The 27,304-nt window shown below is 39.2% G+C and overlaps 1 pseudogene; it reads left to right on the top strand.

Annotated features, from left to right (window-relative positions):
- Nucleotides 1-872: 872 nt before the first annotated feature.
- On the top strand, nucleotides 873-24,646 carry LOC122225934 (annotated as a pseudogene).
- The last annotated feature ends 2,658 nt before the right edge of the window (nucleotides 24,647-27,304 follow it).

Below are 27,304 nucleotides of genomic sequence, written 5' to 3'. Positions count from 1 at the left end.
ATATTGTAAGAGTTGAGGAGGGATGTTCTATAATGCTGAGAAAACGAACAAAAGTTCAAGAAGTCCCAATCAGTAGTTGGAAATAGTTGGAAATAACACACTCCTCTCAGAAAGTGATACATGAAGCAGAAAATTCCTGATAATTAAAATTAACTTTCTATGATGAAAAGAACCTGGGATTTGATATCAATTCCAACTGATATCATCTCTGTTGGGTTCTAGTTTTTAATCTCTATTTACTGGCTTTACTCCTTTCAATAAGTGGCTTACCTTTGAATGTCAGCACCTTCCTCTTGACAATAGGACAACACCTAGCCAACCTGCTGTGTGTCCTTAAATCTGCTTCCCTGATCCTCAATTCCCAATTTCTGAAGTAGAGATGTAAAAGTACCTACTTTGCCAAACTCACCAGGTTAGTAAACCCAAATTAAAAAAAAAAAAAAAAGTATGTAAAGCATTTGGCAAACTGTAATGTTCTATATGCTATGATTATTGTTTTTCTTATCCTTATAGCAGCAATTTGCTCACCAGGTAGCTGTACTGTTTTAAAAATTAGAACATGCCAACGAAATAATACTGTCATGTATGCACACTGAACACACATATGTTCCCATTATTTTTCACCACCCAAAGAGTTAGGTATTGATACCTCTACTGTAGAAACAATGGCACTGTAATTCAGAGGAGCCATGAACTAGACAAGGGTCATCCAGTTAAAAAAGTATAGAGGCTATGGTTGAACTCATATCTTCCAGACACCAATGTTAAAAAACAACACTATATTTGCAAAGAAAGATATACATAAAAAAACATTCACTATTCTAACCAAATAGTGAAAAGCACTCTCAAGTGAGTTAAAACCAGAATAGGAAATGGTCCCTCAATCATTGAAGAGGTGTGGAGGGCATAAGGAAGTAATTAGAGAAGCAGCCAGCTTTCATTGTACCTCTGAGCGTGAGAGAAACTGCGGAGTCATAAATGCAGTGATGGCATCCAGCTCTCTGAGTCCTCTGACAAGGGCAGCCAGGACCGGCAGAGAAAGCCCTTATACCGTCAACTTTTCCACACGGTGCTCTATTTCAGAAGAAATGTATGGGATGTTTTCTTCTCCTATACACAAGGTTTCCTCAGAAAGCAGAGAGTGGAACCAGATGCTCAGACAAAGGAATGGTCTTTCTGAGCAAAGGTGGAACCAGCTGAATCACCCAGACTCTATTCTTTCCTGGTTTATCAAGAGCCTCCAGGAATCTGCTCCCTTTCTAGGCAGGAAAGAACAATCTGTGTGCAGCGGAAACAAGAAGATAAGAAGAGTCTGGGTGTTGGAATTGCTCGGAAGATGCCCAAGGCACTTGCCAAGTGTCTTTTCTTGGTGTTTGTGAAAGGCAAAACTTAATTAAAATCGGGAGCCACATGAGTTCTTTCCCCTTCCCCCAGCCCCATTCCATAGTTCAGAATCTTGCTGAGAAGTCCCTACCTCCCCTTCCCCTTACTGGCCCGCTTTCTCCTGTTTCCTCGTTGCTCTGGCTACCGATCTGTTTTCCATTGTTTACACCTCAGAGTAAAAAATAAAAGCTTTTGTTCTGGGATCGCTTGTTTTTCAAGCTTCATCTCTAACAGTTTACTGAGAAATTCATTCACCTCATCAAGGCATCTGTGGAGAGAAAAAGGAGCAGATTTGGGCTGAAAAAGCTAAGGGTCCTCACTGGCCTATGAAATCTCAGAGCTGAGGGCAATTGACTTTCACTCCCAGGACTGCAGGGCAAGAGAGTGGACAATTGCCTTCTCACTTGCCAACTTGTGTACCATTTACTAGCTGAGGATTTTGAGAAAGGAAATTTTGTGGCTACCTGTCAGTGAAGGAAAAAAAATCCCTTTCGGCGTTAGCTGGGCCATTTATTTTACCAGCCACAAAGAGGAAATTTAAATCTTTTCCCACTGAAGGCTTCAGCTCTGCTATTGTTTAGACCAGGAGTAATTAAACCAGAATTAAGGGAAAAACACTAACTGTGAGATTTTATAATTAAATAACACCTTTCAATCTCAGACCTTTTAGCAGAAGGGAAGACTTGAGAATAAAAAAAGGTCTTAGCTTTTTTACCTCTAACTATAAAAGTAAAAAGTTATCCACATTATGGATTTCTCAAAAACAGAAAGTGCAGTAGGAGTAGGATGGAAGTAAGGGGATATTAAATTCATTTTATCCACTGCAGTGCAGACGGCCTTGATCACAAAGACTGTGTGCTGTTCTCCATTGTATACTGTGTTGGGCCTGTAGAGGACCATGGACAGCACAAAGGTTTTAACCTGTTTGTTCACTACAGTCTCCTGGTAGTGACGGGGAGCTCTGTGTTGAGGATCCCAAGCCTTCAAGGAAAGGAGTGCTGTGATCCAGTTGTGCTGTTTTTCAAGGGTATGAGTTGGGGGAAGAGAGAGTGCACATACCCATATGGGTTTCCCATTCCCTTGGTACAAATGTTCAGGAAATGGTGACTGAATGAATTTGCCTATGGTAGGAAAAGAGGTGAAGGAAATTTTGCCAATGTAAGAATTTATTCTGTGAGGTCCAGAGAACTTCTCTGTAGAAATAAAGAACCACTCGGGGGCCGGGATTCCTGTTTCTAATTGTGTATATAAGGAGCTTGGAAGTTGCCACTCTATCCCAACAACAAGTTGAAAGCCAAACGGACTGAGAAATCAACAACTCCTTTTGGACCCATAAAAGAGAGGAGAACATAGAGCTGACTGTACCCTCCAAGATTGGAAGGACAGACCATCAAACACAGGGAGTCCTGGCTTACCAGATCAAACTCACCAGTGGAAACCACTGTGGGAACCTGGACCAGGGTGGGAAAACCAGAATTACAAGTGATGAATTGCTGGAGGTTCAGTATTAAGAACTCCAGAGAGACCCAACTGTGGGGGCCTCCCACAATGCTGTAAAATTTACCTGCAGGAGCTCGGTCAGGTTCTGATAGTAAAAATTCCCTTCTGCTTCAGGCAGAGGAGGTGGGTGAGAAAAGGAACAATTTTGAAATATGCCAGAGTACTTTGTTCTTAACAAGGCTTGCATTCAGGGCAAACTAGTTAACCAAAGCCCAACCTGCTGGGGTATTATCAGAGGCTAACTGACCTGAAAAAAGGCTCTAGCCTTGCATGCAGATGAAGGCAAATACTCAATCCCAGCCCACCCTACTCATCTTGTCCCACCTAAAGGGGGGGAGGATAAAAAAACTGAGGGTCATTTGTGAAGTTCACAGTCCTGAGGCACAGGCTTACTGAAAGACTAAGGCCTGGTCATAGGACGACTCCCCTCCCCCCTGCACCTCACCACCACATTACTAAAGGCCAATTTGCAGATGTTCCTTTTACCTGGTATTTCATGTCTGGTGATCAAGGAAAAGAAACTCCAAGGCATACCAGAAGTCAAAATCACAATTTGAAGAGACAGAGCAAGCTTCCAGATCAGATTCAGATATGCAGGGATGTTGGAATTAACAGACCAGAAATTTGAAACAACTATGAGTAACAGGCTAAAGGGTCTCACAGATAAAGTAGACAGCATGCAAAAACAGATGGACAATGTAAGTAGAGACACGGAAACCCTGAGAACCTTCCTTTCAATTTTATCGTGAACCTAAAACTACTATTTAAAAAATATTTTTTTTAAAAGACAAACCATTTGTCCATGCTATCTGCATCTGACCACTTCCACCAAAAGAGAGAGAGAGAGAGAGAGAGAGAGAGAGAGAGAGAGAACAAACAAACAGAGCAGAAACCCTCAACTCAACCAGGAGAGTAAACATCTCTTTTCAGTAGTGGACCACAGGACTAGATCTATGTGTAAGCTGCATGGTTATTTGCTTAATAACAAAGGACTATGCCTAGAAGGCCAAAGCTAGTGGTAGAACCCAAAGTGAGCAAAGACCATACAGAGGCATTATTGTAGCTTTGGTGAGAAATCCTCAAGAAAGCCATAGTGTTATATGGACTGTTTAGTGGAATTAAACCAGGGCATCCCAAAACTACGTTAGTCATGGCATTCCCCTTCAATCCCAAGAGCTGCTGATCCAGGCCTGCTGGCCTGACACAGTTAATTAACACTAGCAACGGCACCAGGTGGTGAGGTACTTCAAAACTATTTTTTCAATACCTGTTTTGGCTACAAACTTCAAACCAACCACTTTGAGGTGAGATAAGTCCTTGGGTCACATTTTTAATGGCAAACAGACTTCCTGTGCAAGAATAGTCTTCCTCTGTTTTGCTCCAGTCACAAGGTAAACTCACTGTAAGACATTTAAGTTATTTCTCCTAACCAGAGAATGATTGATAGCACCCAAATGAAGAAGGGGATTCAGAAAGAGGAAAAGATAAATGGGCATTCCTCTGCCCAAAGGACACATTCGAACCCTTGTGTTTAGCACACCAGACGAGCCTGTTCCCCATCCTCCGTACCCCACAGTCCCTGGGTCCAGTAGGGAGCAATCACCAACAATGTCCCTGTGCATAAGACATGGAGTATCATGCAGCTGCAAAATGCCCTCATTGTAACCAGAGCATGTGGCCTCCTTTAAAATGCCGCTATTACAGTAACTATTCTCACGCTGTCATGGGACCCTGATTAAACAGTGGAAAAACTATTCTACCTCTTAACTACTACCTGGATCTGGAGAGGGAGAGAAGGCAGAAAGGAACAGATAGTGAGGGGTGAGGGGCCTGTCAGGGAAGATTTCATAGGAAAGGATAACCCTTGAGCTGAGACTAGCAAGATGAGAATATTCTTCTGAAATAACTCTTCTTATGGAAGAAGGGACAGTCTGAGCAAAAAGGCTCAGAGATGAGAAACAGCTGGGCATATGTGATTCACATCGTCCACAATATCCTCATTCTCTGCCATGAACTCATGATTTGGAATGGTGACATCATCGCCTGCACCATTTAAGTGATCTTTCTCTCCTGCTGTCTTCCAAGTGGCTGGGGAGCCAGATCCATTCTAAGAACATCTACCCTAGGCGACGAGCAGCCTCAGAGCTTTAAAGCAAAGATAACATGACCAGAGTCGTGCTTCAGAAAGATCACTCCAGCAGCAGTGAGGAGGATAAATGGCAGAAGGAACATTTGGAATTAAATGTAATAGTCCAGAAATAGTAAGAAAAGTTGGTGGCCTGAACTCAGAGCCAGACTAAGACATGTGGAAAATCTGAGTAGGCTAATTACTTGCCTCTCCTACAAACTGATATTTTCTCGTATTTGCTCAACATTTGCTTAGAGGAGGGGCTTGGTGCTAATCGCCACTCAGTATATGCAAAGCCCTGCATATGCCAGTCACATAAGAACAAATGTTGTATGATTCCCCTTATACCTACAGTACCTAGAGCAGTCAAATCATGAGACAACAAGTAGACCAGTGGGTGCCAGGGCTGTGGGGAGAAGGAATGGGAGTTGTTTTTTCTGGTTGCAGAGTTTGGGGGAAGATGAAAAAGTTCTGGAGAAGGATAGTGGCGATGTTTGCACAACAGTATAAATATACTTAATGCTACAGACTGTACACTTAAAAATGGTTAAAAGAGCAAATTTTGTGATATATATAGATATATAGGTATATCTATATCTATACAAATCCCCACAATAAAAAATATTTAAAATTCTTCATGAAGATACTTAGCTCTGGATAAAAATATCAAATATCTAATGTTTACCTGGCATAAACCCTTCCAGGATGAGGTCACATATAAAGAGAAAACATCTCATTTTTTAACATATGTATTCTCTATTTTAATTGGACGACTAGGCAATATAATAATTTGTCTCCAAGTTGACCTTTAACTCTAGTGGAGACTGAATCCCACAGGTTTTGAGGTCCAGATAGAAAGCAACTGGGTATCGTGAAGGCTTTGCATTATTCCCTGCAGGCCTGGAAATGTACCCCCAAACTCTTGGCAACCTAATCCAGCACCAAAAAAAAAGTGGACCAGATTGTTAGTGGAAGAAAAGCATGATAGCAAACCATATGCACACAATATGACACTTCTTTTTCACATAAATATGATATATATATACATATATATGTAAATCACTTAACAAATTAACAGTAATCTACTCTATACAATGTGATAAGAATTGGTTACTTTCTTCTGGATATTTGTCTTATTTTTCCAAGATCTATTTAATAAAGATTTATTATCTTCAAAATCTACTAGTCTAAAAAGGTAAATAGTTCTCAGCCTTCAAAGCCTGAGAGAGTTGGCTTTGTTAACTTTGAGAAAAAACTTCCAGAATGTACACCATAGTGGATCTGTGAGCTATACCTTTCCTCCAGAGATTTCTTCTTTCTCTCTAATTCAAGTACATTTGACACCTTCTCATCTGAGTCGGCTTAAATGTCAGCTGTAATTTAACACTTTTCAGAGGACCACAAGACAAATCTTTTGCCCAAGGAACATGCAAACATAAAAACTTCTTCAGTGATTCTAACCTTCCTAACAAATATTTCTGTCGCAAAGGGCACAGAGGAAGTGAAAGGATGTCCAAGTAAAACATGCAACAATGGCAAGACATACATTGGCGAAATTGCCTTTGTTTTGATTTTCTTATTTGCTTGTCCTTCTTCAGTCGTCCCTGCAGCTTCCTTTCAGACAGTTATTGGGCAAAAGGGAAGAGGAACCCAATGTTCATCTTCTAAGAAAAAAGTGTGATTAAGACCTTTTTTTTTTCTTTTTTAGTGGAGCTAAGATTGAAGACTGCAAAAGCAGCGATGACAGTAGCAATGCAGAGCTTAGCTAGTGCTTCAATACAGTCCTGCTTTCAGGGAGGCTTCAATGGGGCCAAATTTGTAAACCCTTAGGAAGGAGCTGGTAGAGTGATTCATTCTCACTGCCCTTAGACTAAGAGAAAAATTATAAGTTCCACAGCACTTTTTGCTTTACACACTTTCACAAACATTAAGGTGCATGTAATTTGAATACCAAACTCCTTGTGTCTCTTCTCGTATTTAGTCATACCTTTTTCTTTAAATGTTTTTTATATATGGGCATTAGCTTATGTACTCCCAAGTGACTTAGTGTCTCAGAGTGTCAGAATCATGTTTTAGAACTTTTCTTAAATCATGAGCACAGTTAAATACTTTGCCAGGCCCATGGTAGTTACTTAATATATACATATTTTTTTTTAATCAAAGCAATATATGTACTTTTCAAACAATGACACAAATTTTCTAAATGTTTAAAGTACTTTCACAGAAACAACAACAACACAGTCCCCTGTGCACATTCCCTATCTCCCACCCTACCTTGACTTAGGCAACCACTTTGAATTCCTATAGCCATTTCTACTGGTACCTTTTCCCATATTACTTTTCAATATGTGTATTATTTTTTGATTTATCAGATTTGTATCTTCCTTTTTGGTGTTTGCTTTGGTAGAGGATTGAATGCCCTTCCACCACCATTGCTCAAACACTCAGTTCTCTCCTCATCCCAATAAAGTCACATGACAATTTGTGGTAAAAGAAATAATTAAAGAGTCATATTACATTGATGATGTGAACATTATTCACTGCTAAGCCAGAGTATATAAGAATTACATTTTTGTTTATCAACAACCTTCTGTTTTGCTATCTTTTTTCATTTGCAAAGTTTTCTATGTGACTAATTACCCATCTAATCTCTCAAATGTCTGTCTATTTATTTTTTGAGAGCTCTTTTTTCTTTCTTTCCCCTAGAGTTCTTCCTTCTGGATTTGTGTATCCTCAGCACAGCATCATTCAGGGACTTCCTTCCTTGGTTGTTATTCCTTAGCTAGCTGTTTCCAAAGTCTTGTCATCCTCTTTCTTATTTTACCCATCGCCAATAGCTTTCTATGATAGGATGCCTGGATTACATCTTTTGATACTGTGTACGCATAAAAATTGTTTTTCCACACCGATACCTGAAAATGAACGAGCCAATGAATGGGAATATGAATAGCATGTGCAAGGGCCCAGAGTCAAGAAACCACAGCACATTTGTGAAGCTATTAAAGAGAAGAGTTTCTCTCTCTCTCTTTCGCTCGCTCTCTCTCTCTCTCTCTCTCTCTCTCTCCCCCCTTACACAGGCTTGCACCAACCAGATGAACAGTAAGAAACAGATTACAGCATTATTTCCATAAGGAGATAATTTCACATGAGAACAAAAGAAGTAACTTCAGCTTTGTATTAATTCACTGATTTATGAAAGCCAAGAATCATCCAGAAGAACAACAGAAGAGTCTTACCTATATAGTTGACCAGAGTTAGAGACAGTACCACTGACGATTTTATATATATTTTTTTGATGTTTATTTATATTTGACAGAGAGAGACAGAGCATGAGCGGGGGAGGGGCAGAGAGAGATGGAGACACAGAATCCAAAGCAGGCTCCAGGCTCTGAGCTGTCAGCACAGAGCCCGACGCAGGGCTTGAACTCACAGACCACGAGATCATGACCTGAGCTGAAGTTGGACACTCAACTGACTGAGCCACACAGGCGCCCCGACGATTTTATATTCTAAACCAAAATTCTAACAGTAGCAAGATGTTATGAAGAAAGATGATTCAAAGAAACACTTCCTGCTGCTTTTTGACAATTTCTCCTACTTTCACATGAGATCATTACTGCTGTTTAGGCACATGGTGGTTCCCAAACTTGACCATTTATCAGAATTATCAAGGAGAGTTTTAACAAGTTCTAGTTCTCACCCTAGACCTACTGAAGGAGGAACCCACTTGGCTAGAGTTTGGGAATAAGAATATGGGGACAGGGGAAAAGAAACAGAGATTATTGTGAAATGGACAATTAATGGAAGCCCCCTCTCTTCTGGCTCTCAGAGTATCCAATTATTCTTCTATTCAGGGAGCAGATGCCTTGCATCTCACTATATCCCAAAGTCCAGAACTCTCTCTGGCTAAGGACACACACTCTATAAACTTGTATTAGAGGAAAGAATGGACGGTACTCATCACCTTAAACTATAGAGATATCCCCCACTTTTTGAAAGTTCACATTACACTACTTTGCTTATACTGAAGAACTACATTAGTGCCTGTTTTCACTAACCAAAAGAAATCCTAAGAGGACTTTTGCTTTTATGAAAAAAAGGTGAAAAGGAAAAATAGCATGCAGGGGTTGGTTGGTTGGTCAGCAGTGAACCCTTATAGTGAGTGGCACCACCGAGCTCCTTCCCCGGGAACTACACTCAGCGTGTCAGCATCAAGCCATCAGAGCTTTGAAAGGTGTCTGTGAGCATTTGTGCTTTATCTCAATTAATTTTGTTCATCCGTTAGCAAGATGTGACCTACGGTATCAGAAAAGCCCAAGAGAAGTTATTTTGGAGTGTGAGAAAGCTCAAAAAGTTTTCCATATAAACTAATGATAATTGCTTCTTTGAGCCATTTCAGCTCACCAAAAGTTCTACAGGAGCACTCTACTTTCAGATGGTGGAGGAAACCTGTAAATGCTGATAATATATCCGCCCCACAAACCCAACCACCCCTAACTAGCCTGAAAGATACTTGAGGGCCTGATATCCATTATATCAGCATACCCAAATAAAATCCCAAAAGTGTAAATACATGAAATAAATACAACAAGGAAGTTACTGAAATGTAGAAGAAATATAGTGTGTAAATTTACTATCAATTTTAACCAGTTGCTTTCATTCTGATATCAAAGGCATAAGTCAAGGCATGCTATATTTTGTTGTTTTTTAACGAATCTATAAGCAGAAACAAAATTTCAAGGTTGGAGATGAGGCCAAATGATGGGGAGAAAAAGAAAAAGCCAAAGTCCTCTGGGAGACACTGTTCCATGTACAGGCAGCATTGAATTGGACACAGCATTGAACTGGATTCCTACTGAAAGGAAATCTTGCAATGTTCTTAAAACACAACTGGTAATTAGCAGCATATAGTCTCTGTTGGGTTTTGGTATAAATAAATATTTATATGATGAGAACTATATCCGACTATTATTTGGAAGAGATAATAAATAGCTGACTAATACCGTCTTTAGCAAGGACACTGAAAACTTCCTCATCCAGGAAGACGGTGCTTAACAGAGTAAGTTTAACCAATGAGGCGCCGGTGTTTTCCAAGGGTGTCAAATAATAGTAATAACAAACTCGAAAACAATTTGTCCCAAAATTTAAAATTCAAAGGTCAAGGCTTTTGTGTCATCTAAATCTAACAAACTTGAAATGTTTTATCTTGTGCATCATGCCACACAAATATGTAAAAGCCCCCACACACAATTTTTGCCGTGTCAGTCTCATGTAAGGACAAACTTCATGGTAAGCGATTTTCCTTCTCTTCCTTTGGGAAGAAATAGAAATTCTATCAAAATATCCTGTGGTTGGGGCGCCTGGGTGGCTCAGTCGGTTAAGAGTCCGACTTTGGCTCAGGTCATGATTTCGTAGTTCCTGAGTTTGAGCCCTGCATAGGGCTCTGTGCTGACAGCTCAGAGCCTGGAGCCTGCTTCAGATTCTGTCTCCCTCTCTCTGCCTCTCCCCGACTCGTGCTCTGTCTCTCTCTCTCTCTCTCTCTCAAAAATAAATAAACATTAAAAAATGTTTTAAAGAATATCCTGTGGTCATTTTTTTCCCTTTCAGTTTTTAAATCTTTTTCTGGTTATTAAAATAATGAACATTTTATTTATAAAGTACATGAAGTCTAAAGGAGCAGAAATAAAATCACTCATTAATATCTTAGAATATTTTATTATAATCATTTTTTTCTGAGTTCTTATGTAACTGAAATATAGTATGTAAATTTAGAATCTTAACTTTTTTTCTACTTATTGTTCTTTGTGAATAATATTTTGACCTATTTCTGATTACTCACTTGTAATACATGCCTGGAAGAATAAATAGGGTATGACCACTGTAAGAATTTTAATACATACAGCCAAATTGCTTTTCAGATATTCTGAACCAATTTACCCACCAACATTTGATATGGGTGCCCATTTTATCTCATCTAAATAGCACTGGAGTTTTAAAAATTTATTCTGTGCTAATCTGAAAAAAAAATAAATGCAGTGTCCTTTTTGTTTTAATTTGCATTTATTTGAGTTCTAGTAAGGTTGTTTATATGTACTGGCTAGAAACATTTTCCTTAGGTGGATAAAAGATTCATGTCCTTTGCTCATTTACCTCCTGAGATTTCACTGCTTTTTGTTATCATTTTATACGAATTCTTAATTTAAACCTGCCTGTTATATTTCTTATAAATACCACATTTCCTTGATTCTCAGTTGCCTTTGATGGAAAGACACAACACTTTTAATAGCAGCATTTAAGGAAAAAAATAACTATACTTATAAAGTGTTGATTATAAGACATCTTGATTTCAGAGATGTTAAAATGTAAGGAATGTTAAAATATTAAGATGTGGAGAATGGTAGAATGTAGAGTTGGCTCAGAATCAATACAATATGAATTTATTGTGGGTCTGTAGAAATTGATCATAATATCTGATAAGTATTGCTGTGGCCAGAGTAACATGACCCAATATCTAAAAGTGTACATAGTTTGGAGAAATACATGGGTTTTATTTATTTTTTAATATAATTTATTGTCAAGTTAGGTAACATAGAGTGTGTACAGTGTGCTCTCAGTTTTGGGGGTAGATTCCTATGATTCATCACTTACATACAACACCCAGTGCTCATCCCAACAAGTGCCCTCCTCAACGCCCATCACCCATTTCCCCCTCTCCCCCATCCTCCCATCAACCCTCAGTTTGTTCTCTGTATTTAAGAGTCTCTTATGTTTTGCCTCCCTCTCTGTTTGAAACTATTTTTTTCCCTTCCCTTCCCCCGTAGTCTTCTGTTAAGTTTCTCAAGTTCCAGATCGAAGTGAAAACATGTGGTACCTGTCTTTCTCTGACTGACTTATTTCACTTAGCATAATACCCTCCAATTCCATCTACATTGTTGCAAATGGCAGGATTTCATTCTTTCTCATTGCTAAGTAGTATTCCGTTTTATATATAAACCACATCTTTATCCATTCATCAGTTGATAGACATTTAGGCTCTTTCCATAATTTGACTATTGTTGAAAGTGCTGCTATAAACATTGGGATACATGTGTCCCTATGCATCAGCACTCCTGTATCCCTTGGATAAATTCCTAGTAATGCAATTGCTGGGTTGTAGGGTAGTTTTATTTTTAATTTTTTGAGGAACCTCCACACTGTTTTCCAGAACGGCTGCACCAGTTTGCATTCCCACCAGCAGTGCAAGAGGTTTCGCGTTTCTCCACATCCTCACCAGCATCTGTAGTTTCCTGAGTTGTTAATTTTAGCCACTCTGACTGGTGTGAGATGGTATCTCAATATGGTTTTCATTTGGAAATACATGGATTTTAATATATGTCATTAAAATATTGAATCAGTGGTGGCTATCTGAACTTGAGTCATAAATTACTCTGAGCCATTTACCTGATAAGTGCTGCTTGATGATGTAGAAATCGATGGGCAAGAACTCTGCTGTGAGTGCTAATGTTGTGTGTTGAGTGCTATGTGTCAGGAACATTACATACATCTATCTATGGTTTACCTGTATATCTACATATATGCCTATCTACCTTCCTATGTATGTATATGTGTGCATGTGTGTGCATGACCACGTCAGTGTGTCTAATGATCCATTAATGTGGTGTACTTAACATTCACAAAAGCTGCCATCCCAAGGCCACTTTTCTAGAACTCTTTCCATGTCCATTATCCATCAAGAATCATATACAGTCTTAGAAAATGTGTTGGCTTTGAAATATAAGAGTTTATTGATGTGGAGTTAGTATACATCAAAACTTGGTATAATCTAAACAGGGTTTCTTACATTCAGTGCAATCCCAATCAAAATTGCACCAGCATTCTTCTCAAAACTAGAACAAGCAATCCTAAAATTCATATGGAACCACAAAAGGCCCCGAATAGCCAAAGTAATTTTGAAGAAGAAGACCAAAGCAGGAGGCATCACAATCCCAGACTTTAGCCTCTACTACAAAGCTGTCATCATCAAGACAGCATGGTATTGGCACAAAAACAGACACATAGACCAATGGAATAGAATAGAAATCCCAGAACTAGACCCACAAACGTATGGCCAACTCATCTTTGACAAAGCAGGAAAGAACATCCAATGGAAAAAAGACAGTCTCTTTAACAAATGGTGCTGGGAGAACTGGACAGCAACATGCAGAAGGTTGAAACTAGACCACTTTCTCACACCATTCACAAAAATAAACTCAAAATGGATAAAGGACCTGAATGTGAGACAGGAAACCATCAAAACCCTAGAGGAGAAAGCAGGAAATGACCTCTCTGACCTCAGCCGTAGCAATCTCTTACTCGACACATCCCCAAAGGCAAGGGAATTAAAAGCAAAAATGAACTACTGGGACCTTATGAAGATAAAAAGCTTCTGCACAGCAAAGGAAACAACCAACAAAACTAAAAGGCAACCAATGGAATGGGAAAAGATATTTGCAAATGACATATCGGACAAAGGGCTAGTATCCAAAATCTATAAAGAGCTCACCAAACTCCATACTCGAAAAACAAATAACCCAGTGAAGAAATGGGCAGAAAACATGAATAGACACTTCTCTAAAGAAGACATCCATATGGCCAACAGGCACATGAAAAGATGCTCAACGTCACTCCTCATCAGGGAAATACAAATCAAAACCACACTCAGATATCACCTCACGCCAGTCAGAGTGGCCAAAATGAACAAATCAGGAGACTATAGATGCTGGCGAGGATGTGGAGAAACGGGAACCCTCTTGCACTGTTGGTGGGAATGCAAATTGGTGCAGCCGCTCTGGAAAACAGTGTGGAGGTTCCTCAAGAAATTAAAAATAGACCTACCCTATGACCCAGCAATAGCACTGCTAGGAATTTACCCAAGGGATACAGGAGTACTGATGCATAGGGGCACTTGTACCCCAATGTTTATAGCAGCACTCTCAACAATAGCCAAATTATGGAAAGAGCCTAAATGTCCATCAACTGATGAATGGATAAAGAAATTGTGGTTTATATACACAATGGAGTACTACGTGGCAATGAGAAAGAATGAAATATGGCCCTTTGTAGCAACGTGGATGGAACTGGAGAGTGTTATGCTAAGTGAAATAAGCCATACAGAGAAAGACAGATACCATATGTTTTCACTCTTAGGTGGATCCTGAGAAACTTAAGAGAAACCCATGGGGGAGGGGAAGGAAAAAAAAAAGAGGTTAGAGTGGGAGAGAGCCAAAGCATAAGAGACTGTTAAAAACTGAGAACAAACTGAGGGTTGATGGGGGGTGGGTGATGGGTATTGAGGAGGGCACCTTTTGGGATGAGCACTGGGTGTTGTATGGAAACCAATTTGACAAATTTCATATATTGAAAAAAAAAAGTGGTAGAAATAAGATACAAATTAGAAAAAAATTTTAGAAAAAAATTAGAAATAAAACCCCTAATGTCCTTTTGGAGCAATGCTCTTGAGGAAATGAGAGAAGATGGATATAGTAGACACGAAGAATTGGCCTTAGATGGAAGTATAGAGAGTTTCTTCCTTGTTTGAATTCATTAGCTAGTTGGCTGAAATGACTATTTTAACTGAAAGTCTGCTTTAACTAAAAGACTATATTATAGATATCAAGTTGTATTTATAGTGGTCATTTATTATGTTTTCCTGCTTTCCAGCATTTTTTGAAGCCCTCTGCTTTTTGGGGGGACTTTTGAGTGCTGCCTTCCCTGGTAAAAGTCAGACAACTCATTTTCCAGCTTCTCTTCCCAGCTAGGGTGTAATAAAATGATCTAGCTCCTCCAGTCAGACATAAGTGATCACACAGAAGTGATCAACATTATGGTAAAGCTGGCATCAGCTGGGATTGCCATAATTAAATGGCTGCATGATTCCCACAGAATTTTGGCCTTGGAATGGCGGACAATGCTGGATGCAATAAAGTTGTGTTCCTGATTCTCAGAAGACAGAGACACAAACTGGAGTATCTGAAGCTTGACGTTGGCAGGTTTTTTTTTTTTAATCGCACTGATTTGTGGAGTAATTTAGGGTATTATTTCTGAAAGTTTAGGATTGAACCTCATTGTCTAGCTCTCCCCTGAGTCTGAGGGAATGCCTCATATTTTTAATAAAGTCCCTTTTCTCCCAAAAAAAAAATAAAAATAAATTAAATTAAATAAACAGGTTTCTTTTATTGTATCAGAGGCCTGAATGTGGTACTATCATTATCCTTCCTTATGAGGGCAATTTGTAGCCCCACAATAACAGTAATTATGGTGGCCATGTATTGAGTGTATGTTCTGTGCTAATCACTGTGGTAGAATTTCGTGAAGAAAAAGGAGTTCAGGCAGAACCAACAGATTGGTTCTAACTTACTTATTCATTTCAATATTTATTGAGCACCTGTTATGTGCCAGGTGACAAACAAGAAATACAAGGTCACTGATCCCTTAGTACAGCTCTTCTTTGACTTAGAATTGGGCTATGGCCCTATAAATCCATTGTAAGTTGAGAATAGCATAAGGTGAAATGCATTCAATATCCCTATCCTACCGAACATCATAGCAATCTCAAACAAGCCCAGAACATTTACATTAGCCTACAGTTTGACAAAATCATCTCACACAGAGCCTATTTTCTAATAAACTGTTGACTATCTCAGGTAATTTACTGAAGACTGTACTGAAAGTGAAAAGCAGAATGGTTACATGGAGGTACAGAATGATTCTAAGGGGGTCCGCAACTTACCCTTAGGATCATGTGACTCTTCGGGAGCCTGCGGCAGCCCCTATACAGCATCACAAGAGAGTATTACACAGCAGATCCCTGGTCCCAGAAAAGATCAACAGTCAAAATTCCAACAGTTTCTACTTGAGTGCATATCACTTTAGGCACAATTACAAAGTCAAAAAATCATTAAGTCCAACCATAGTACGTCAGGGACCATCTGTATTCACATGTGGTGGGTTTGCCCTGAGAACAGATATAAATGAGTTAACAACTAAATAAGAAAATGTCAGAGCATGAGAAGTGCCAAGAAGAAAAAGAAATACAGTCATGTGGGCCGTGGCTGCTGAGAGGACCTGTCTGCACAAGTGTGTCCTCTCTTGAGTCCCAGGCCTGCCAGCATATGTCACTGTGTAACAAAGGTTTCTAAGACCAGCAGACTATGCTTTCAATTAGTTGAAGTCTGTTGGGCTTGCATTAAAAGCAGTTTCAACTAGCTCACTTAGTTCTTTAAACAAAAGGCTCTTTGGGGCTATTTTTCCAGGGCAACCATCAACTAAGTACAAGACCTGGTCCTCCCTGTCCAGATGGGCAAACCCAATTCCTTGGAATCTCAAGGTTGCCAAAACTAAGCTCATTCCAGTCTACAGCCTTGTGGCCTTGCCTGGAACAATGAAAAAAATGCAATGCCCCCCCCCCGCCCCCCCGCACTGGTCTAGGGATGCTTTTTATCCTTTACTCTGAGCCTAGGCATGGTGGGAGGGGGCAATAATGAGTCCTTTTGTTTTGTTCATATGTATGAATCTACATTTCCTGAGTAAAGGTCATCTACTTTTAGTTGGATTTTTTAAATTTGCCTTTAATTAGCCAGCATGACTCAGTCTCAGTCACCTTACCCTTATTCCAGCTCTGTTGGATTCTATCTTAATTTAAAATTTTGATACTTTATCATGCATTTTTGGCACTAGTTTTGATTTTTTTTTTTAAATATTGCATTAAAATATTATTTATAGTGATTTCTAAGTTTTTTGGCATTCTCACAAATTTTGCACCTGAGCTGAGTGCCCTGTTCCCCTCACACTAGTCCTGATCTTGTCTTGGATAACTGTGTGGAGCAGAGCCTGCCTACTGACCACACTGGACTGAGAAAAACAGTTGTCTGTTGTGCTAAAGCCTTTGAGATGCAGGAGCATTTGTTGTACAGCTGAAATCATTTACCATAACTAACACACTTATTAATTGCTCCTGGATTAATTGCATTAGTAGATGTTTCTTTAGTTTATCCTTTATTTAGTGAAGACTTCTATTTCTGTATTATCCAAATTATCTCTTGTGACTTTAGCTCATGAGACATGCTGAAGATCAGCTTCTATTATCATTTTGGAATCCATTAAAAAATCTTATATCAATGATTCTGCTCAAAACTGTCTCCCAGTTCTGACTGCATCCATACAGAGGTTTTTAAAATTTATTTTATTTATTTATTTTTATTTATTTTTTCAATTTATTGTCAAGTTAGCTAACATACAGTGTAGTCTTGGCTTCAGGAGTAGATTCATTCCCATGATTCATCACTTACATACAACACCCAGTGCTCATCCCAACAAGTGCCCTCCTCAATGCCCATCACCCATCTCCCCCACCCTCCCAACCCCCCCCACCCCCCATTAACCCTCATTTTGTTCTCTGTATTTAAGAATGTCTTATGGTTTCCTCCCTCTCTACTTGTAACTTATTTTTCCTTCCCCTCCTCTGTGGTCAGTCAGAGAAAGATATCATATGATTTCATTCATAGGTGGAAATTGAGAAACTTAACAGAAGACCATACACAGTTCTTAAGTGGGAATACAGCATAGTGGTTATATGCACAGGCTATGGAGTCAGATATTCTAGATCTGAACACCAGTCTAAGTACCAGTTTGGTACAATGCATAATCTTAGACTAGATGCTAACTTCTCTGAATCTCGATTTATTCATTTATAAAATGGGGCATATAATAGTGTTGTGTGAGGAATAAGTGAGAAGAGACTTAGCATATAGTTAGCACATGATAATTATTAGTAGTTATTGTTTTCATTTTCTTTTGGGTTAAGCCCGTTTCTTACCTCTTCCTCTCTGGTATTTGATATAAATCTAAATTGAGAAGATACTTATCAATCAGTAGTACCTGATTCCTCTCAGCAGAATGATTAACATTAAACAGAAATTTGAATTGAAATTTAACAAACTCTAGTATAAAGAAGTTCTCTGGCACTCCTATTGCTGGGAAGGCAGTGGTGCCCACAATTATCCTGGTACAAGCAGTGTCATGGGAGACTTTGAGCCTGGCATATCCCAGAAGCTCAGGTACTAAGACTGGCTGTAGAATGGCTGGTTCCCACCCATAGCAGGAACTGTTGGCAGGAGAGTCATAAGTAAGCATGGAATCTGTGCCATTGGATTAAATTCAAAATATTCAATGGCAGTTGGAATTAAGATACCTTTGCCAAAAAGAAATCAAGAGAAACAATGGACACTGGAATTTTCTTTTGAAGACAATTTCCCACTGGGCATTTTTCCCCTCCCTTCTCGTTATCTGTAAATGTCTCAATTCACAGAAAAGACTAGTAACAAAAAAAGAATATTACAAGACTTCCCAGTGTTTCAATGGCTATTGACAGAAGAAAAGATCCTGAGATCAGCTAAAAAAATTAAACTTTTTGTTTCAATTTACTGAAAATATTTGCTTCCTGGATTATGGACTCATAGATCTTAAAGCCAAGAAGGACCTTTGAAAACACTCAACCAATTCCTTTTTTAATTTTCATATATATATATATATATATATATATATTTTTTTTTTTTTTTTTTTTTTTCTGCAAATGAAGAAACCAAGGCCTCAAAAGGAAGTAGAAGCTAAGTCTCTGTCTCCTGGTCTAGGAATTACACATGATGATCCTTCACCTAGCTTATGTTGGTTAGTCTTTCTTAAGAGTTCTCCAGTCATACAAAAGTCCTGCAATGATTCATACTGTCCAAAGTCTTCATAGCAGGATGCTGATATCATGATAATATTTGTAAATTCCAATTTCTTCTCATATTTAAAGTATTTAAAATAGAACGGATCAAGCAAGGGTTTTAAAATTGACACTAATGTCTATTTCAAAGGAACAAGTAGTACATGTTAGCTGCTTAAAGCTGGGCCCCCAGACACATATCTGCTCTTGTTATTCAAAGCCTTAAGCCCTCTCAGATAAGATTTGTGTTTTAGAAGAGTAGAGAAATTGAGAATCGGCTATAGAGGGGCCAACGACCAAGAAAGTTATCTTTGAAAGCACTTATGAGTCCCGAAGTAGCATAATACCCAGAGAAATTATGTTGTTGCACCTCTTTATGAATTAATTCAATGACTAAATAAATGTACCAAATAAATGTACTAAATAAAATGCGGAGGAACTGGAGAATCAAAGGCCCTGCCCTAAAGGAAGGCAGACACGTAAGAATCCATAATGCAATCTGATAAGCAAAGTAACTAGCTTGGATCTGAGGAGGCAGGCAGGGCAATGGGGACTGGTGACCTCAGTTTTGCAGGATGAGTAAGTGTAGGTGGACAAGATAGGAAGGGTGCTCCTGGAAGAGGAAACAATAAATTGAAAGCATTCATCAGAGATGGCAACTCGTAGCTAAGTTTTGAAGGACGAGTGAGAAGAGTTAGACAAGATAGGAAAGTAATCCTGGCAGAGGAAACAGAGCAAATCTTGAAAGTTTGATTCCAGATTTGATTCGCTCCTGAAGGTCAGAGGCCATGCGTTGCTCAACTCTACAACTCGAACTCTAGCACAGAGCCTGGCACAATAGGGAATGCGGAATGAGTGACTGTGGAGTAGATGAATGGATGCACGCAGGGAGCAGGTATCCTCATTTTTAGTCCTCAGAATTTGGCATTATATCCCAAGTGGGGCCTGGGAATCTCTATACGTTTCTAAGCGCTCTTAAACTTCTGTTGTGAGACATCCACCAGACCACTGTGACCATGGGTCACATCTGGCAGCAGCTGTCTGGTTACCCAAGACACACCAACTTGAAGAGGAAGGCACTGTTTTCTTAGCTTTGGGCTCTGCTGGGAAATGAAGTAAATCTTAATACAGAGATAAAAATCAGCTGCAGGATAAATCAAGCTGTTCCTTAATAAAAACATGGACTGGGAGTGTCGGCGGAGGGTAGTAAACATATTAAATTCCCCCTTACCGAGCAGACAGTCTTCCTTTGATGTTGCTTTTTAAATTAAGGATCATCTTATAGTATCTGGATAAAGTTATCCAACCCTCTAGCTACACAGCTGACAGAATTTAAGAGCAAAGTGGCTAATGTTCCTCAGTCCGTGAAGCCTTCTCCTAGTTCTGGGGACTGAAGTTTGGAGCAACAAGCCCATGGCTGTAAGGTCACTGGGGCAAATCACTTCTACTACGTTGGATTTTTTTAATATGAAAATAATACATGCTAGTGGTATTTTTTTTCAAATAGAACAAAAGGATAGCATAATCAAGTAATATTGATAATTGTTGAACGTAGGTGATGAGTACATGGTCCATTATATCATTTTTTTACTTGTATATGTTTGAAATTTTCCATAACAAAATATATCTTAAAAAAGACTCTTGGGGCGCCTGAGTGGCTCAGTCGGTTGAGTGTCCGACTTCGGCTCAGGTCATGATCTTGCAGTCCGTCAGTTTGAGCCCCACATTGGGCCCTGTGCTGACAGCTCGGAGCCTGGAGCCTGCTTCAGATTCTGTGTCTTCCTCTCTCCCTGCCACTCCCCCACTCATGCTCTGTCTCTCTCACTCTCAAAAATGAATAAATGTTAAAAAAAAAAAAAAAAAAAAGACTCTCCACTCCTCCCCATGGTCTATATCCCATTAGGCCTCAAATTCCACCCTCCAGAATTCCACCCTCCAGAAAGATGATTTCTTCTGTTATCTTCATTTTCTGACCATTTATAACACATGTCTGCATATACATTGCCTATTTTTAATAGTATCTTAGAATGCTATTATTCTAAGCCTTTATTTTTTTTTTCACTTCTTAACATATTGAGGAACTCTTTCCTAGCAGAACATTAACTCTACTTCATTCTTTAACTTTTAAAAAATGTTGATTTATTTTTGAGAGAGAAAGAGAGAGTGCAAGTAAGGGAGGGGCAGAGAGACAGGGAGACACAGAATCCAAAGCAGGCTCCAGGCTCTGAGCTATCAGCACAGAGCCCAACACGGGGCTCGAACTCACAAACTGTGAGATCATGACATGAACTAAAGTGGGATGCTTAACTGACTAAGCCACCTAGGTACCTCTCTACCTCATTCTTTTAATAGCTATACAGTATTCCACTAGAAGTAGATGTCAACACTTTATACATCCTATGGTATTCATGTTTTATATATCTTTGCAAATGTAATAGGTGAAAAATATTTCATTAATTGTCAGTAAGGATCAACATTTTGTTCATGTTTATTGGTCATTCATATTTCTTTCTCTATGAAGTGTTCATTCAAGTCTTTTCTCTTTTAGAGATTTTCCTTTGCATTTTTTCTTGTTTGTAATGTCACTAATAAGGCAATTTTTCTTCTATCTGATGTATGCTACAGACATTTGGGGGCACAATATAATGATACAGTCAAGAGTAAACCTCTGGATCCAGATGATTGGGTTGCAGGAATGCTTATCACTCCTGACAGACAATATTGGCCAGCTTGCTCCAAATGGCCATCCACTGAAGTATACTATTGGTACAAAGTGTACCCTAATTCCAGATTTACTCCTTGGATGCTCCCACTTCCTAAATCTCCACACCTGATCAATCATCTGTTGTTCTAATATCTTCTAAATCCAGTTTTTTCCTGCATCGCAACTGTTACTACCTCTACTAAATTTACCTTAATTTCTGGCCTGGATTACTTTACAGGCCTTCCTGGTCCAGACTTGCCCTCTCCTCACTGAAGCCAGAGTAATTTTTCTTAAACTCTGACCTGATACTCTGTTTCCCTGGCTCAGAGTACCGTCAGTACAACCTGCTGCTCTAGAAACCATCCAAAATCTTAACCCAGCAATGATAAGCAATGATATCCATACTGGATATCACTTGAACCTGATGCAGAGCTAATGCTTTAAGATCCAGGAGTTCTGTGTGCTCGTTGCTAAACTGCTGGTAGCTGAAAGCAGCCTCAATGGGAAGATTCATACTGTGAAAATCAGCTGATATCCACAGAGCTGGTTGACCAGCACACCTCACCCAGCCAGCCTCATCTCTTCTCACTCCCCAGCTGGAGCTCAGGGGAGCTCCAGAACTGAACTCCTGCCAACTGTCTCTCACTTCTGCGCCCTATACCTCCACTCCATCTGGAGGAAGTCTCCTCTTTCTACTGGCTCTCTTCTCCTCTTCCTTCAGGTCATACATAAACACTCAACTCCCCAAGGACACCTTTCCTAATGTTCTGCCTTCATGTTGACTGATGTACCCCTTCTCAGAGGCATAAGTCTGTCTGTATCTGTGACTACAGGTAACACGAGGCTTTGCTATTTGCCACACAATGTAAAAAGTTGAGATGCATGACCTCATTTAACCCTCAATTGTACAAGATGGTTCCTATTGTTAAAAAACAAAATTCAACCAAGTAAATGTAAAGATTTAATTGGCTTTATTCAACAATTCATAAATCAGGCAGCATCCCATCTAGCAAACAAAAGGAAACTTCAAGGAGTTGCTGGAAATGGAAGGATTTTATAGGCAGAAAGAAGGTGAGACAAGGAATTTTAAAAGACTGCATTACTTCCGGTGAGTTTACCTTCCCTTAGGGGAAGACAGATTAACCTCATAGTGCTGATCAGGAAATTCCAGCCTGGTCTAAAATCCCATTCCAGGGAAAGGATAAAACTGCAGTTAGGTTAGGTATTCACAAGTGTTGGTGGGGCTTAGCAAAAGTTGACTCCATTTGGGGGCGTGTCATTTCTTTTTAACACTATCTTAGATGAAGAAATTCAGGTTTAGAGCATTTCTGTAAACACCATGAGGTTAGAAGCTGCCTTGTACACACATGTACCACAGCACCTGATACTCAGTGGGTGTTCAACACAAGCAGTTATTGAATAATTCACTCTAAACCACTAAAATAACGGCCTGCCAAACTCTACATTATAACATTCAAAGAATTTTGTTCCAATGTCATATTAATGTTCATAAACTGTCTAGGAACTAACGAATAATGCTGACTGAAAATTTACCTGCTAATCTTCACAACTAGCTGCTGTAAGACTCCTTTCTTGGGAAGCAGCGAACATGAGTGCACCTAAGTTGTTGTTAGTCAGACCCCAACCCCACATGCCTCCTGGGTTCCTATTCACCCATCAAGCCTCAGGCTGGAACTTCTACCCTAAAAGCACTGGCTTTCCGAGTTTCCACAAGATGCTTGTTTTCACTGCTTCATTTTTAAGTTGTCATTTTTCCATGACCACCACTGAGATTCATTTGACCTTTTGTCGTAGTTTCAAAACAGCGGCCAAGAAACTTGGTTTTGAAATTGAATCAGAGACCAGGGTTATTATGAACTCAAGTACTCTCACAGCCATTTGGTTGCACTGTGGACTGGTGGGGCACAGCTGTCAATAAAGTTTTATCCAACCAAAGTTGCCCCCCAAAGAAATGATATTCATTTGAGAATGAAACTCTTCCCAACTGATTTTACCTCTTGGATTTCCAATCATGACTCATGTCCATAGCACCCTAGTGGGACCTGCCTATCAGTGCTTGGTCCACTAGGTATTGATTCCTTAAATGATTCAAAACCCCTAAATGGGAAGAGAGCTTCTCCTTGAAATGGAACCATGTGCTTCCTGCAGACATAAACACAGTTTGTTTGAACATTAAGAAAAATCAACCAAATCAAGGTAAAGGATTTTTTTAAGCTGATTGAAAATTGGTTCTTTCTTTTAATGATGTCTAATACTTTTACTGATTACTCCTGAAGATTAACTAGAATCAGAGAAGCAATAGTGGGAGGCCACTCTACTTGAGGAAAACGGAGGTAAAACCATTTTATAAAAAGGGATTACTCTCCTTCTTCCATAATCTCCCTTGGCAACGTATTTGTGACATAGCAAGGGTGACTGAAATTAGCTTTGTTATAAGAATCTCTTAAAGGAGTCTATTTACCTGGTTCAGGTTCCTACTCTTCACCATATTTAAAGAGGATTCTTTAAACACAAGATAATAAGAAATGACAAAAATATTTGTTAAAAATAACTGAACCTCTCTTCTCAGGTGGTCACCCCAGATGGTGGAAGGGCATTCTTGGGCCACCTGGTGGCCATTGTGGCCAAACAGGTGCTGCTAGGCAGGAAGGTCGTAGTTGTGTGCTGTGAGGGCATCATCATTTCTGGCAATTCCTACAGAAACAAGTTGAAGTACTTGGCTTTCCTCTGCAAGCAGATGAACACCAGCCCATCCCATGGCCCCTACACCTTCAGGGCACCCAGCCACATCTTTGGGAGGATGGTCTGAGGCATGCTGCCCCACAAGACCAAGGGAGGCTAGTCTGCCCTGGACTGTCTCAAGGTGTGTGTTGGGATCCCACCACCCTATGACAAGAAAAAGTGGATGGTGGTTCCTGCCCTGAAGGTTGTGCATCTGAAGCCTACACAATAGTTTGCTTACTTGGGGCACCTGGCTCATGAGGTTGGCTGGATATACAAGGCAGTAACAGTCACCCTAGAGGAGAAGAAGGAGAAAGCCAAGATCCATTACCAGAAGAAAAAGCAGCTCATGAGGCTATGGAAACAGGCCAAAAAGAATGTGGAGAAGAAAATCAACAAATACACAGAGGCCCTTAAAACTCACGAACTCCTGGTCGGAGACTAATAAAATCGAACCCACATTCTGTACTGTGTATCATATGCATGATAAATAGCTTATATCATTAGTATTGATGCCCAGTGTGTATTGAAAAGTTATTTTGATTAAAATTTCCTATTATCCTTACTTTTCTAAAATTGTGGGCCACCAAAGTATTCTCAGGGAATTATTGGATCCAGCCATCACTGTATCACCAATGAAGAGCTAGTGTCTTGAGGATAAGCACAAATTTTGGATCTCTGAATATAAACTTCTGAAAAGGCTCCCTTTTCTTCATTTTTTATAAATGGGGGGTATATTATACATATAGTAAAGTGTTTAAATCTTAAGTACAGCCCAATTACTTTTTACATGTGTGTTCACCCATGGAACTACCACACCAATAAGACATAAAACATTTCTAGGCTTCCAGAGTCTTTCTGGTGTGCACTTCCAGTCAATATCCTCCAAAGATAACCACTATTCTTCTGTCGTCAAAAGTTAGGATTTTTTTTTCCTTTTTTAAAATTTAAACTTTAGTTAACATACAGTGCGATATTGGTTTCAGGAGTAGAATTCAGTGATTCATCACTTAACAACATCCAGTGTTTATCACAGCAAGTGCCCTCCATAGTACCCTTCTCCCATCCACCTCTGTCCATCAACCCATAGTTTGTTCTCTATCATTAACAGTCTCTCATGTTTTGTTTCCCTCTCTTCTCTTCCTCCTCCTTTCCCTTATGTCCATCTGTTTTGTTTCTTAAATTCCACATATGAGTGAAATCATATATTTGTCTTTCTCTGATTGACTTATTTCACTTAGCATAATACATTCTAGCTCCATCCATGTCATTGCAAATGGCAAGATTTCATTCTTTTTGATAACTGAGTAATATTCCATTGTACTCATATACCACATTCTTTATCCATTCATCATTCTATGGACATTTGGGTTCTCTCCATAGTTTGGCTATTGTTCATAATGCTGCTATAAACATTGGGGTGCATGTACCCCTTTGAATATGTATTTTTGTAACCTTTGTGTAAATACCTAATAGTGCAATTGCTGGATCATGGGGTAGCTCTATTTTTAGTTTCTTTTTTTTTTTTTAATTTTTTTTAATCTTTATTTTTGACAGAGAGACAGAGTGCAAGTGGGGAAGAGGCAGAGAGAGAGAGGGAGACACAGAATCCAAAGCAGGCTCCAAGCTCTGAGCTGTCGGCACAGAAAATGATGCAGGGCTCGAACTCATGGACGGTGAGATCATGACCTAAGCCAAAGTCAGACTCATAACTGACTGAGCCACCCAGAAGCCCCTATTTTTAGTTTCTTGAGGAACCTCCACACCGTTCTCCAGTCACAAGTTAGTTTTATCTGTCCTTGAACTTTATATAAATGTCATCATAATTGTTTTCTTTTGTGCTTAGGTTCTTTCACACAACATTATGTCTGTGAGATTCCATGTTGTCGCATATAACAATAGCTCGATCTTTTTCATTATTTTGCAATATTCTACTATTGATGGACATTTGGTTTTAAGTCATTGGTTATTATGAATAGAGTAACTATGAGCATACTTTTATATCTTTGAGGTGGACATACTTCTCTTGGGTATACACCTAGAAGTGGAATTGCAGGAATATAGAGACTATGTCTGGAAGCTTCATCTTTAATAATTGAAAAAGAAACTGATGGTATGGGGGAAAAATACTTTCTACTGGCATCTGTTGTGTTAGATGACATTCTTAGAGAGTATTTTATAGCTGTAGTTGGTCAAATTGAACAGATGTATTTCTAGGTAAATTCTCAAGGAGGGAGTGGGTAAAGTCAGAAGCACTTGAACTACCTCACTAATACATTGTATATGGGCCAATGAGAACTGTTTACAATATTTATTTGATTCTCTAGAAAATGCCAAAGTTTAAAATATTCTGTCATTAAAATTGTTGGAAGTATGAGAGTGCTCCAATTAGATTCAACTATAAGATCTTTGATACAACACAAAGCCATCTATGGACCCCAAGTAATCACAGACAAGACCTTTCCACAGGGATATAAACAATGCTCTCAACTACCTTTTCTATTGGCCACTGTGGGATGTGGAACTTCCACTTGGAAGTCATCAATGAGAATAAAAATATTTCCTTATTATTTCAACCATAGCACCCAACTTCAAATAAAATGTCTCTTCTCTTGCAGGGTTTTTCCTAGGTTTGAGTTAAAGTCGTTGTGTGGGGAATAAATCTGGTGCCAAGTACAAGCTAATAATTAAATTATACTTATCCCCTGGGGAAGCTGAAATCTGATCAACTTCCTCCACACTGTAGAACTGTTTCTTTTTTCCCTTAAATGCCCTTCCCAGCCCTCCCCAGCTCGCCCTGCAACTACCACACAAATGATTTGTGTTTATTTTTTATGCCCTAGTCTCCTTTTACAAATCACTTTATTTTCTGTAAAACCCCTTTGTTATAGCAGATCTCTTAACTACCTTCCTACATCCCATTGGCATTAGATTAATTGTATAAAGGTTATCTTGGGGTTTTGTCTGGACTTTAAAAAAAAAAAAAAAAAAAAGAAAGGAAAAAAAGCATCCTGGGAATAGTTCCAGGCTCTTTGATTAACTGGGCAGTTCTGGAACTTAAGTCTGCCTTTGCCTTTCCTCACTTGAATTACGGTATTTGTCA

Source organism: Panthera leo, chromosome C1 (assembly GCF_018350215.1).
Source record: "Panthera leo isolate Ple1 chromosome C1, P.leo_Ple1_pat1.1, whole genome shotgun sequence".
Classification (NCBI taxonomy): Eukaryota; Metazoa; Chordata; class Mammalia; order Carnivora; family Felidae; genus Panthera; species Panthera leo.
The sequence above is the reverse complement of the archived record's forward strand: the minus strand, read 5'-3'. Positions and strand labels throughout refer to the sequence as shown.